The sequence below is a fragment of the Lissotriton helveticus genome, chromosome 5_1, assembly GCF_964261635.1.
Source record: "Lissotriton helveticus chromosome 5_1, aLisHel1.1, whole genome shotgun sequence".
In the NCBI taxonomy this organism is placed as follows: domain Eukaryota; kingdom Metazoa; phylum Chordata; class Amphibia; order Caudata; family Salamandridae; genus Lissotriton; species Lissotriton helveticus.
The window spans coordinates 1,019,711,369-1,019,725,820 of record NC_136065.1 but is presented as its reverse complement, the minus strand read 5'-3'; the positions used below and the strand labels follow the sequence as shown (position 1 = coordinate 1,019,725,820).

The following is a 14,452-nucleotide window of genomic DNA, read 5'->3' as shown; positions in this document are numbered from 1 at the left end:
CTGCTTGAACTGTTGTGGATTAAACCCTGTTATCTGCCAATAAAGAAAACCGAATTGACAGGCTGTGTGTGGCATTCTCCAAGTGGAGCGCTTATCGACTGGAATACATATAACACCAAAATAAGTTATATTTTTTTTAAGTGGGGGGGGGGGGGAGCCACTGAATTCAAGAGGCGTGCGGAGTGGGGGAGCAACAGAGGGAGTGGATGGTGTTGGTGGGGAGGGTTTGAAGAAAAAAAAAAGATAAAGTAAGCGGGGAAGCCAAGAACAAGCTGGTTGGAGGGAGTTGGAAGAGAAACCCTGTGTGAGGGAGGAGGGAGTTGGAAGAGAAACCCTGTGTGAGGGAGCAGAATGTACAAAGGGAAGCAGCACATAGGAGAGACAGCTACAAAATATATACACCCCCAGGGCATACTGAAAGGAAAGGAAAAGTAGTTCCTTAAATACAAACATTCAAGTCATCCAAATAAAAGGGTGATAAAGAAGACACTCTCCAGGGGAGGAACAAACACAAGAAATGGAAGGCAAACCAAATAAGAATAACGCAAATTAGATAGGCAAGCAAGCCAACCAATCATGATAAGTGGCCTGGCCCAAAGGCCACTAAAAGTGCTTGCAATGAACATAACAGAACTTTCACAACAAACTTATAAATCTGGCGAGAACTTCATGGATGAAAAATGCTTGTCTCTCAAAAACAGCATCACCGGAAATGATAGAAAATGCCCAAAATCTATCCAATGTGCTATGTCTCTGCAAATAATGAGATTATTCAAGCTGCACAGTCACAAGAAAATACAAAGTAAAGAACATACACATTTCCAAACAAAGAATAAAATCGCTTTTAGCTCCTATTTCCAGATCAACCAGCAAACCAGTGATAAGCCCATCTTGAAGCCAGCTGAACATCATACATTAGCCCAAATTACTGCTCCTCTTTGTCCAGTAATGATCCCAAAGAGTACACTGGCCTTTCCCCAAGCAGGCAACTTAGCAGCAAGCACCAGATAAAAACACCATACCTATACTACAGGTACCATAACCACTGAATTGCCTTCTATACTCCCATCCTTAATCAAACTGCCAGACAAGGCCTGCCAGCACCAACCCCCTAGCCTAATCTCTTGGTCCTCATCAGTCCTACGGACATCAGCAGTAAACCAGTTTGAGAAACAAAACCAGTTCTATGATAGAGCTTGAGAACCCTCTAGAGGTTTTTTTTTTTTAAACGACAGGGAGAATTGCACCTTGCACTGCCAGAATATAGCCTCCCTTTAGCCACCATGGAAGGCTCGTTCCACATTCACCAATGCAGTTTTAAACTTTCACCTATACTCAATCTACAGCATTAGAAACATTTGAAGGAAAATACCCTCCCAAAACACTAACAAATAAGGTAATTGACTATTACTCAGACATAGGGGACACGTAACTTCTTTTTACGTTCTACAAACCCAGCAACCTGACCGAGGTCCTAAACATGAGTCAGGCCTTGCTCTCATGATATCATTACTGGCTATATACACTGCTGCTATAAAAGAGGTCTCCAGCTTTTTCTGCAACCAGAGCTACTTATGTTCAGTTAATTTGATCCTGAGCTAATATAGAATGTTGGAATAGTGACCATGTCAAAAGAGTTTAAGTTGGTAGTCACCCCATGAAAGATTACTAGCAATAATCCACTCAGTGCGTCAAGAAGAGCTGCCAGTAATAGTGTAAAAAGGCTTGTTCATTTTGGAATGCATCTTCATAGGTAATATATGGCATCCATAGTTGCAACGCCCCTGGCAACGGGGGTCACATTGGTAATATTGCATAATCGATCACTGAAATATCAGCTTTAAATATATTTTGGAAATCCCTTTTTCTCCAAACATCAGCTGATGTTCTGAAAACCCACATTTTCACTGAAAATACACACCTCTCAATTTTGGTATATATATATTAATTCAAATAAACAAAAAAACGTATCATTTAGTAGGCTGGGTAACCCTTAAAAGCTACTTCCAAGTAGCTGGAGAGCTCCCAGAAGCTCATGAGCTACTCATTGGAGAAGCTTGGAATCTCAATATCCACTAAGCATCTGGCACAACAAAGGCATGAAACATACTTATATCATATGTGTGATACTCAAAAAATGTGTCCTGGGACTGTACAATCGAGGTTTATAGCCGCAGAAAGTTTATGATCCAAGGAAACCTCGAAAAACATCAAGCATTGAACTATTAATTCAACTCACTCTACTAAACAGCTTAACTGAAAGCCCGGGGCCTACAAACCACAGAAACTACAGTTCAGTTTACTACTGAAACCTCAATGACCTCCTGACCAACCACCTGCAACCAGAGTCCGCTTAAGATTAAAAATAAACCTCCTCAATAACTCATGCATCGCCCATCACCACCTAGTATTCGAGAAAAGTGAATATTTCAAACAAGGGATCACAAACAAAATGCGTACCCTGGGAGTACGTTTTTCATTCATTCAACATCTTTCCAAAGGAGTCTCACAGAATATATACACATCACATTATTAATCGCTGCAGTTCCACAAGGCTATTAACACTTGGCAAGCAGGATTAATACCTCCAGTGGAGACCACGCCGCACCCAGTAGCAGCAGCAACAGATTAGCAATCAGTAATGGATGGAAGGAGAAGACCAGATGTCAGGCTTCCTCCTGCTGTGATTCTAGGACCTGAGTGGCAATCCTCGACCACCCGACATGCTACATCTGATCTCCACTGTTGCAAGTAGCTGGAAACCCATCTCCTCTAATAACACTCTGTTGCTCAACAAACACTCGGATCTCAAACCACAAAGTCTCCATTCCCACCCTTTGCCAATCCACCCACTCCCACATGCTGCCCCGACACTGCCCCTGATGTCCGACCCTTCCTACAAATCCCATCGCCCTTCCATTCTCCACTGAAAACTACAACCCTCTTCCGCTTTGTCTACACTACTCGACCTAAAGCACACCCCGCATACAGCACCCTGCAGCTGCAAGCTGCCTTTGACCAAAAAAAGTCACCAAGACTAGCAATTCACTTATTAATACAAGCAAAGTACATTAGAAATGCTCCAAGTTCAATTTTCTACTAGATCGAAAAACTACAGGATACATTTTGATAGTTAACAGAGGATTTTAACCAAGCAACAGAACTGGTGAATATCATAACGAGTGCCACAGTAAAAAAAAACTGAATGTAAATTAAAATGTAAAGAAAGCTGTGATTAAATAAGAAAATGAATCTCATAAAACATGATCAATTTGATCCACAGACTGAGGGTGTACTAGATGTGAAAGAATCAATATGCAGCCAGTTTCCATGTCATCTTTAAGTTTGTTACTTCCATTTCTCAGTCTCATCAAGCCCGCCCATTACTCAATCCGCCACAACAACATAACCATTATTGTTTGGTGAGCATCACGAGGAGGGTTGTCCCTTCAACTGGCAGACATTTCAAAGTGCCACAAGCGGTCTTCAGAGTGTAAGATGTTGGGCTCTTGCAGAAAAACAAGGAAGCTTCTCATTGGCTTGAACATTAGGGCGTCAAGCGGCCTGATGTGGGAGCTGAATGGTCGCGAAGAAAGAATACGGACTGCTGCATTCAAGTTGAAACCACAGAGTTGAAATGAAAAAGCTCAAATGGTTTTCTTGGCAGGGAAAGCAGAGAAATATTGCACCATTGGCGCACATCCTGCAATACAAACATGCTTTTAGTATATATTGCAGTATTTGCATATGCTTTCCAACCTGTAACAAGAGCTGGCACCAAAGATATAAAAGTAACCACGTGGTGCATTTTTACCTGCTAAACGTAATGACACTGGATCAGTTCACAGGTTTTTTTTTTTTTACATGTCTAAATGGTTACATGTTTCTATCAATATTGATAAAAGCCCAGCAGGTAAACTAGAGAAAACATTATGATGCAATATTTGACCAGGAAGTCTGTAATAAGGCGACTTGTTCTTTCGCTTTGACACATAGGGAGGGGATTGTTCGCTCTTGCAAACCATGTTCAAGAATGCATGACTCGTAACCTTCGAAGTCACAAAGGTGGGTGCGACCGGGTGGTTTTGGAGGTACATTCCACTGAAAATAATGGAGTTGAGACTTTTTGGAGGGTGAGGAAGGTTCTAAGACAGGTGGTCCGATGGGAGGCACTTTGCTTGTTTGTAGGGTGAAGTGTAATCAAACGAGGATGAGTTGAGAGGAATTCATTTTCACGCGTGTACTTTAATCAGCACTGTTTTATATGCACCAAACGTTGGGTATGTTTTTTTCGTGACTATCAGGATTTGCACGTGCAGTTAGATAAGCAAAGTATTTTGCACATATAAATATTTCCTTAAATGGCAATAAAGTTGCCAGGTTCTCAGCGGTATGTCTTCCACAAAAATATTTGGACATTTAGGAAGTACTGCTAGTAAGGACGGCCCTCCTCCACTACTCAGAAGGCCTATAAACAAGCTTGCTTCGGCAGATATGGTGTAACGTTCATCATTATTATGGTGTGTGGACAAAAGAAAATGGTCACAAGTTGGTGAATAAAATTGATGGACGGTATCCTAAATGGAATATGTGGATAAAGAAGCGTCTGGTAGGTTACCAACTTCTAGGACTGGGCAGTTATGGTCACAAAGCCCATCCAGGCGCAATATGCTCCTGCCACCAACTGCAACATCAGATATTATGCACCCTCTGAATTACCTCTCTTTCACCATCATTGGGCAGCCTAAACAATTTTTCTAAACTAGTTGTTGGCCACACTGGACAGCTCCTGTGGGAGGCCACTTCATAATACTCCACATTTTGTTCCTCTGCAGTATCAGGTCCTTACAACTTCTTGGGCGCTATAAACAGATGGAGGCCTCAACACTCATTTCAGTCCTCCAGTTGAGGCGACTATCCAAAGCATGGAGAAGTATGGACCTCAAACTTTTGAAAGGTTAGTGTCTTCATATAATTTCAGTACTCTTTCCCATTATGGTGAACTTGAGTCTTCTAATGTTTATAGTGCACATAAAAGGTACTTAACAAGGTGCAGCTGGAGTCATACTCATATGAAGAAGCAACGGATGAGGGGGTCGAGTGCCCCCAGCATTTAATAACAATTGTGTGTTGTCGGCGAATCTTTAACTACCCATTCCTGTCTAAGCACGCACGATCTGAACAGTGTACAGTACAACAGTTTATTTGTTCACCCCAAGCTTTGCCTCTTAACTACACCTTTTGTTACCATCCTCTCCTCTCAGGACACTGTTCCAAAATATGAGAAAATGGGCGTTGTCTAGTCAACAAGTTATCAGAGGTCTGATTCTGGCTTCCACCAGCTGACCTCAAGGCTTAACCCTAGGCAGGCCATTTCATCACTTCTTGCTTTATTTAATGGTTCTGGTACCGTTCTGAGAACTTAGAAACGGTCTCAACACGAATATCAAGCAGTGCAAAGTACGCCAAACAGTTACCAAATCAGCTAACATCTCTCACTGGTGGCTCTACCAACAGCAGAGCGGTGTGACAGCATGTCTCAGTTGAGCCAAGGGTTCAGATGTACAATAGTGCTGTGTGACCGGAGGCTCAGTGGCACCGCTCAGTGCCATGGCAGCGCTGTTTGACAGCATTGCCCAGAACAGCTCTTGACAGCATGGCTTACTGACAGAGAAGAGCTCAATTTGGCAGCTAGACTCACATGTGCTCTGTCCAACAGCAAGGCTCAAGGACACTGCAAACTGATGGAAGAGCATAGCTGCACCCAGGTACTTCTTGCCTTGACACTTCATGACTGAAGGACTCAGGAGTGGCCAGCCCTGCCCTAGAGCCAGGCTACGTGCATGCTGTGATGTCACCAAACAAGCTGAACCAGTTATGGTGCCTCTTTAAGAAACTTAAGGGCGCAAGTGACACGGCAGCCGAACCAGGCCGGCCTGCCCTTTAAAGGAAATAACGGAAAGGACTTTGTGAACATACCAAGTCTCCTCTACTCCTATGAGTGCAGTGACAATATGCTTCAATTTATTTATTCAGAGGTTTGGTACAACCTTTTGAGAGGTCGCAACATGAAAGATTTTAGAGACCCTACCTGCAATTTTAAAAAGATGCGACAAAAAACCAATGGTTGAGGATAGTTGTATAGTCTTTAAAGGAAATCCATCCGTGAGCGGCGATTGGGTCAACAGACATAGATCAGATTAGTTCGGTCATACGGCATCATTGTAACTAAAACCAATAACGCCAACAAAAGGCAAGGACACGCGACTTTGCTAAACTTGCTTAGAATGTGCTGGCATGCAATGTCGTAATCAAGTGCACAACAAGAGGATATGATTCAAAACATGGAAGGACAAGAATTTCTTATGTGATAATTAATGCAATGCCATAATCAAGTGCACAAGAGGATATGATTCAAAACGTGGAAGGACGAGAGATGCTTATGTGATAATTAATTGGTGTGACTAACGGGGACAACTTATTAAAGTTACAACTCGCCAAAAAGGTACAGCAGACCTCTTTATACGTGGCAGTCACTGCTCCTAACCAAGCACGGAGTTCCTGGCGAGTGGCCATCACGTTTGCAAAGGATAATGTACATTCTTTACCACGAGCACCATTTGTTCTTCCAATAGCGAAATTCTGCGCTTCAAGCTTTTCTTAACAGAAATAAACAAGCATTGGCAAAGCCAATAGGTCTGGGGTGGTCTACCAGCCTTTTGGCTTCGTCAAAGGTTCTTTTGCGACAGTTTTCGCAGAACTTTACTTTCGGGGAGGCTGCTGGGCTCTCCTTGATGAAAAAAATAATGTTTTCTTTTAAAATATAAACTCAATGACCAAATGCAAAATGTACTTCTGGTAAAAAAAAAGGTTTTTAAATTTACATTACAAAAACAACATTCCGACTGCCATAGTAGTCCCCAGCACTTAAAGGAAATACTTTATGTGTGGATGTGCTCCTTGTGAAAGAGGAAAAACTGTCACTCACAGTGAAGTTAGCCAATGGCTCAAGTGGGCTGGCCCACTACCCGATGCTGTAGTGGGTGGAAGAAAAATGAGAAAGACAATACTAGACCAATGGAAGAAGAACACTGGCTGAAAGCCCCTATAAGTGTAGTATACATATAGTTTTTTGTAAAATCAAAAGTTCTTATCTAATGCCAGACCTAAAAAAGAACTTTATTAGCTGGTAAAGTTTCCATGGGGAGGGCTTCTCTCCCTGGTTTCGCCCACAGTATTACCTAAACATGGGCCACTTCCAGGCACAGGGCCCGGCCGCACAGCACAGATTGAGGCTACATATTTTTTTTCAAGGTGTTATTAAATGTAAACAAGACAAAGTGTATGAGAACCTGAGGGCGAAGATTAGTGTTGGTCGAGTGCCTGGTGACACTGAAGAAGAGACAGTACCTCCCTGTATGTGGACGGGAACTGTAGCCAGTTCAGGGGAACCTGTGGCCAGTGGGACTTCAATGGCAGAAGGGTTATGCCGGCAGGTATGTGGTGTGGAGCAGGACAATAAATCCCAAATCAAAACAGTAAAAATAATTACTCTTATGAAATAGATCAAACACTCCTCATTAGCATTTGTTCAGCAAGGTGTTTAAGTATTTCTTAATGGAGGGGATACCAGAATTAGTCTAATCTCAAAAGGCATATCACCACACTAGTGTGTCAAGCTCAGTCACAAAAAGTTTACGCCCTTAGGTATTGACTATTCAATCAGTAAATTCAACACTTGTGCAGCGGACAACATTTCATGTGTTAATAAAACGCAAGTAAACTCCGTCTCTTGAGGCTAATAATACACGTTGAATGAAAAAACTATTTGCTATCCAAATCAATTTTTTCAAATTTTACAAATCAAAAATATTAAGGTACACAGTATTTTGCATTCCATTTATTAATGGTATTATAGGCAATTAAAACTGTTATCAGTTCCAATAAGCGTAACTACAGGGGGGAAATCTGATCACATTAGAACTAGCTTAATGCACATTATTTTTTACAGCTAGTACTTCAAATTACGCCAATAAAAAAATTATATATATATATATATATATATATATATATATATATATATATATATATATATATAAATTCACTGAAAAAACTATAGGTTATAGACCATATATAGTTAGGAATTAGCATTTAAAAAACCTTATTTTACTCACACAAAACCATTGAAATTCCATATATAGTTAGTTGTACTAACTATATATCGCGCACCCGCAATCCACTGCTGATGATGTCACATATTACATCATTCATGACATGGTCAGTGACATCACTGATGACATCACTGATGACATCTCAAATGACATCACTGATGACATCACTGATGACATCTGATTTGACATCAATGACCACATCACTGATGATATCATTCATGTGACAATACAATGCATCTCCTCACATTTTAATATAACCTCTGTTTCACCCAGTGTTAAATACAGAGTATAATTTTTGAAACCATTGACACACCAATACTAGTTACTACATACGCACTCACTGATTCGTACGTCTACACACACATTCACTCATTCACCCATACAATCATTCATACATACAATCACTCATCTTTACAACACTATCATATGCACTCATACACCTATACAGACACTCACACTCTGCCACTCATCCATGGAGTTACTCACACACCTAGTCAGTCCTGTAAAGAATCAATCACAGTTCCATTTTCTAATCTACACAGTTAAACATAGAGTACCTTACATTTTCAAACATATACTAACACATACTTACTCTCTTATAGAATCACTGATACAAGTACACATTGATCTGCACAGAGTCACACACCTCCCAGCCAGCCATACACACACTCAGTCTCCCATACAAATACTTGTGCAACCAATCAATAACCCATATAGCTACTTATATAGCTACTGATCAACACATGCAGCAGCTTGCACAACAACAGACATGCTGATGCACACTTTCAGACAGTTTAGTCACTAACCCGTGCATTTAGTAAGACGCATTTAATCACTCACTCATACAGTCAATCACGCACCTACTAAAACCTTCATTCAGACACTTATACATCCACTCATTCTTCAATATGTAAAACATATTTAAACTTTACAGAAACACATAATCACTGGATGTTGTCATCAGTGATGTCATTTGAGATGTCATCAGTGATGTCATCAGTGATGTCACTGACCATGTCATGAATGATGTAATATGTGACATCATCAGCAGTGGATTGCGGGTGCGCGATATATAGTTAGTACAACTAACTATATATGGAATTTCAATGGTTTTGTGTGAGTAAAATAAGGTTTTTTAAATGCTAATTCCTAACTATATATGGTCTATAACCTATGGTTTTTTCAGTGAATTTTCAAGGTTTTGTAAATGCTAATTCCTAACTATATATGGTCTATAACCTATGGTTTTTTCAGTGAATTTCATAGGTTTTTTAATAGCAAATCTTTATAAAAATAATACATTTTAAATCTAATTTTATATTTTATAATTTTTTTATTTTTTTTAAATATTATTTTTAGTGCGCTCCCGGGGCGCGGACAGGTGAACGCACGGGTAAGCGCAATCTTGCAGCGCGCCTCAGGGCGCGTACTAATGCGCGTCCCGGAAGCGCTATTGCCGAGAACGAAAACAACATTGTGACGTATCGCGTAGCCGCCACGCCTTGCGTCATAAGACACGTATCGCGTAGCCGCGAGATGCGTCTTATGACGCACCGCGTAAGCGCACCCGGAAGCGCATACGATCGCGCAACGTAAGCGCCCCGATGCGCTTACGATACACGCCCGGGACGCGTAGCGTAAGCGCGTCAAACCATGTGACTTTAAAATAACACTTTATTGGTTCAGAACTTTTTTTTTTCCAAATTGTGTGAAACCCACCCATTTCTCTCACTATTGCTTTGTACTTGGAGAGAGCAAGAGCTGTTGTGTCTACTCTATCTCCTACTTTTCTGATCTCCAGCAATGGCTGCAAGAGAGTCATCCAGCAGTGATTCAGAGGGATTTTTAGATGAGGACCCTCCTCAGCAAAAGAAAAAAACCCATTTCATCTGGAAATTTTACGAAATCCCAGAAGGACAGAAAAAAGTCAACGCTCCCAAAGTAACATGCAAAATATGTGGGAGTAGTTTATCCAGAGGCAATCCTCTGAAAAAATATAGTTTTGGGAATGCTAATTTGATCCGGCATGTGAAAAGAAGACACCCTAACAACTTTGCCAGGGAGAGTGTCAGAGAGCTGGCACGGAATGCACCCACAGATGGCGGCAGCACCTCCACTGGTGGAGCAACACCTTCGGGACCACCCCGTGGAAGAATGGTCCCTAACATTCAGCCGGTGTTTGCGGGCATCAAATTTTCGTGCACAGAGTGTGACGAACTGCTCTGCTATGGGGAGCAGAGTGTTGAACTGATTGCCCTAAAGAAACAGCAACACCGCTGCTCTTCCAGTCCCTAAATGTTCAATTTTTTTTGCTCCTGTTGAGCAGTTTTGGAATCCTTGTTTTTGTTTTTCCCTTGAAAAAAATCCAAAAAAAATATACAATTGTTTTTAAAAAGTCTAAAAAAATATAAAACAACAAAAACAAAAAAAAATATATAAAACAACAAAATCAAAAAAAAAGTTCTTTTCAGAACTACCTCCAATTTTTAAAAAGAAGCTTTATTTTTTTAAAAGTCTGTCATTTTTAATCTCCATGGTACGCTCCCCCGTACGCTCCCCGGTGCGCGTACCGGGCGCTCACCCCCGCGAAAATCGTTTTTTAAAAAAAAAAAATTTCACCCGCGGGAGCCTTTTATGGCCCCCACATGAAACCTAGGGGGTCAGGGGGTGTGTACCCTGCCCCCTCTTGCTCATTTCCCCCTTTGATTTTTGCCACCTCTTGTGTCTCAATCCTACCGAGACACAAGATGGCGGCCGCTGCGGACTGTTTCGAATGTTTACAGACACCCGAGAACCAATCAGCTTGCCGTGCGCAAGTCGCGTTGCGCGCCTGGAGCGCTCCCCGGTACGCGTACCGAGGAGCGCTCCAGGCGCGGCTCTAGATATATATCTTTTTTTGAACGTTAATTTCTCAAAATCCACTGTAGCACATATATTGAGACCTACAAAAGGCACATCGGGCTACCAGTCCCTACAATTTTGCCAAGTTTCGTGCAAATCCATTCAGCCGTTCGGGCTAAAAGTGAGGCCAACCGCCCTGTGGAAAACTCAATGTTAAAAACACGTTTTGGGACCCCCCTTTTTTCTCGGCCCCCCCTTGACGAACCCCCCCCAAATTTTCAAGGGCTGCTCAGAAACAAAATGTGCCATTTTCCTGAAAATTTCAGCCAATTCCGTCCACAAACGCCAAAGTTATTAGACATAGAATTTTCAAAAAACCCATAGAGAAAAAATCCTAACTATATATACCTACTGGCGACCGCCAGTAGGTAATATATATATATATATATATATATATATATATATATATATATATATATATATTTACATTAGAGCCAAACAATGCTCTTGACCTACGTGAGTCCTAAAATGTTAAGTATCAAAAGTTGCTGAATATGACTAGATCACAGATGACAACATTTGCATAAAAGAATGTTTTCATTGCAACATTATCAAGCATTGACACCATCTTTAGTACTGAAAGTGTATTTCAAATGGAAGTACATGGTGCTGAAAGAACAACTCTGACCACATTTGCTGTTTCCCAAGTCTGTCTGGTTCAGAAGCAATGTGGTGTCTCACTGGGACAATAATGGAGCTCCTGTCCTAGCTCCTCTCTATGCCGCATCGCCCATTCTGACTCCTGATAAACACTATATTTATACTAGCTTTCAATGCCTCTTCATAGCGTAGTGTTAGCAACCTTGCTCCTTTCACGTCATCTCTGAGATAGAGAAACCAAGGGGATGGGAAGCCCATCATTAATAGATGATCTCCTGTACTCAACCCCTAATGCTATGTGAATATCTCCAGCCACACATACCAGTGAATGGTCACTGTTGACGTATAGTTGGCTTTTATATGAATATAGCTCAGTTATAAACTCTTTGCCATTCCTCCTGCAAAAGCTACAAGCTTTATCTGCGGCCATTTGCGGGTCCCTTAAGAAAAACTTCTACAGACTTCTAAACCTGCCAGCAGTTAAGGGTGGATCATGTAACACGATCTGCATATGCAAAAGAGGACTTGGCCACACCAACAAAACTGCACCGTGAAACTTTCGCCATCACTAGACTCAGCATCACAATCCCACCGATTACCATGAGATCACAAACGTCTAATAGCAGTGCCAAATAATTACTGATGGTGCACACTCTTCTGACAACTGAGCAAACGTGACTAGTAGTGTCCCTTCTCGGTATACATCAGAGTGTGTTGGCCCTCAGTGGGGGTCAATAATCTTCAGCTGACAACTCACCCCCTGAAAGACATGCAGTCTAATCTTGGATAAATAAGATTGGAATGTTGTTGCCAGTGCCTTCCGTCAAGCAACTACAAAGCAACTGTGCATTTATGATTTTGCTTACTATCACACAGGAAAAGAAGAAAAACATAGTTGAAGAAAATAACAGGAGGCATTGTGCTAACTCAGTTTTTAATGGGTGCCACCTTTTCGTCGATAGCATATATTACTCAAAAATCACGAGTCTTGTAAATTTAGGAGCTAGCAAATCTTGAGATTACACAGGTGTGAATTGTTTCTTGAGAAGCTGCACCTACCCCTGCTACAAACAGACATGTCAGATACTGTATCTGGATCGAATACAAAATTGGCAACAGTGTTTGTTAAAAATGGCGCATAGTGATTCAGATTTCCTGGATTGACCACTTTAGCATTATACCTACAGTGGCGTCTTCTCCTGTCTCTCTAAGTACCACCCAAAGAAGTTGTCTGGATATGAGACTGCATCTGTGGTCACACTCTCCACAACGCTTCAGCACAGTAACCACACTGCACCATATTTAAAGCAAGTCTCCGAACACCTTCCACTTAAACCAACCTGCAACCAATACCACCGTGAACCCTACACTCCCGATAAGGCACCCAGAAACCTGATGAAAAGCAGAACTCTTCACAACCAGTCATGTGTACGAAGCGCTACATACACGCTACACTCAAACTCCATGCACCGGGTGCATCAATCACTTCTACAGGCGCTGCAGTGAGAAGGGGGAGGAAGAAAGATGCCTTTTAAAGTTCCTCATGAATGCAGCCCTTTGAAACAGCCCCGCGCGGCTCTCATGGACATTCCAAGCTCTTTGTTCACAAAGTTCACATTACATGCGCCCCTTATGTTCTTCACAAAGCTGCCCGCCAAGGCCCATTATTCACTTTTCAGTGTGCAGGCCAGGCCTTGGCATGGACTGAATGTGAAGATGGTGGGTCACCGGTCTCTGGGAAAGAGATTAATAAGCAAAGGGAGGGGAGAAGAAAGGAGTATGTGTCTCTGTGTGTGTGTGTGTATGGGGTGAGGGGGGATATGGGAAAGCTACTACCGTCCAGGGAGCACTCAATGGGAATTCTGAAATGTTTGTAATCCACACAATACAAATGGAGCACATGAAGCTAGCTGGGAAGCCCTGGACTCCGTGGTAAGCAAACAAACGTGCAGAAATGGGCACTGCCAAGCGATGCATTGCGGATAGTTGGGACGGTCAAACGAATTACTCAAACGTGGGTGCCAAGGCGAACAAAAGTCCCAGTCAACGGTCGGAAGTTTGAGCCAAAAGTGGACTACTACTTTAGGCGCAAATTTCTGACTTTTGATGAATTTACAAAGTAGTATTCTTGGGAAGCTGTGACTGCCACAGATTCCAAATACTAGAACGTGCCACCATTCCCACGTACAGAAATAGAGCAGGTGTGCCTAAGTGAATTAGTCAACTTTTGATTTTTCCCACAGGAATAACATTTTTAGCCCATGGAGAGTACTTGACAGCTTCTCCATAATGTCTTTTGGGGATTTTCCATTCCTATTCGAACTCCAAGAATGGGTTTTCTACTGTCTTCGACAGTAATGTTTGCAAGCAGCATCAGTTTGGTAAACAACGTGCAACTAGACACGAGTTGAGGACCATGGATTTTAGGCAAGTTTTGCTAGTGGACGCAGCCAGGAGTTCCAAAAGCCATTCCAGGTAACCTGCTTTATTCACAGACAAATTCCACCACATTGGTACAATTTCTATGTGAGCAACTTTCTTGTGCAAATGTAAAATCACTGATTCAGGACAAGTATTGGTGCAATGAATTGCTTACCTATGTAAAGCCTTATAGATTGTTAACTAATGTTTGGAACACCACCTTTCGATTCACAAAATCAATACACAAGAAATAAAGCTTTTGCACAATGATCAGTCACATCTGATAAGCTTCTGAACACTAGCTTCCAAGCAGCTTTCTTGCCAAGAGCACTTTGAAAGTTAAAACAAACTGCAGCTCT

General features: G+C 41.7%; 1 protein-coding gene across 2 annotated transcripts in view; it reads right to left on the bottom strand.

The window, feature by feature from the left end:
- Positions 1-14,452, bottom strand: part of DNMBP (dynamin binding protein) — a 534,728-nt gene that overhangs the window by 173,836 nt on the left and 346,440 nt on the right. The window lies entirely within an intron of this gene.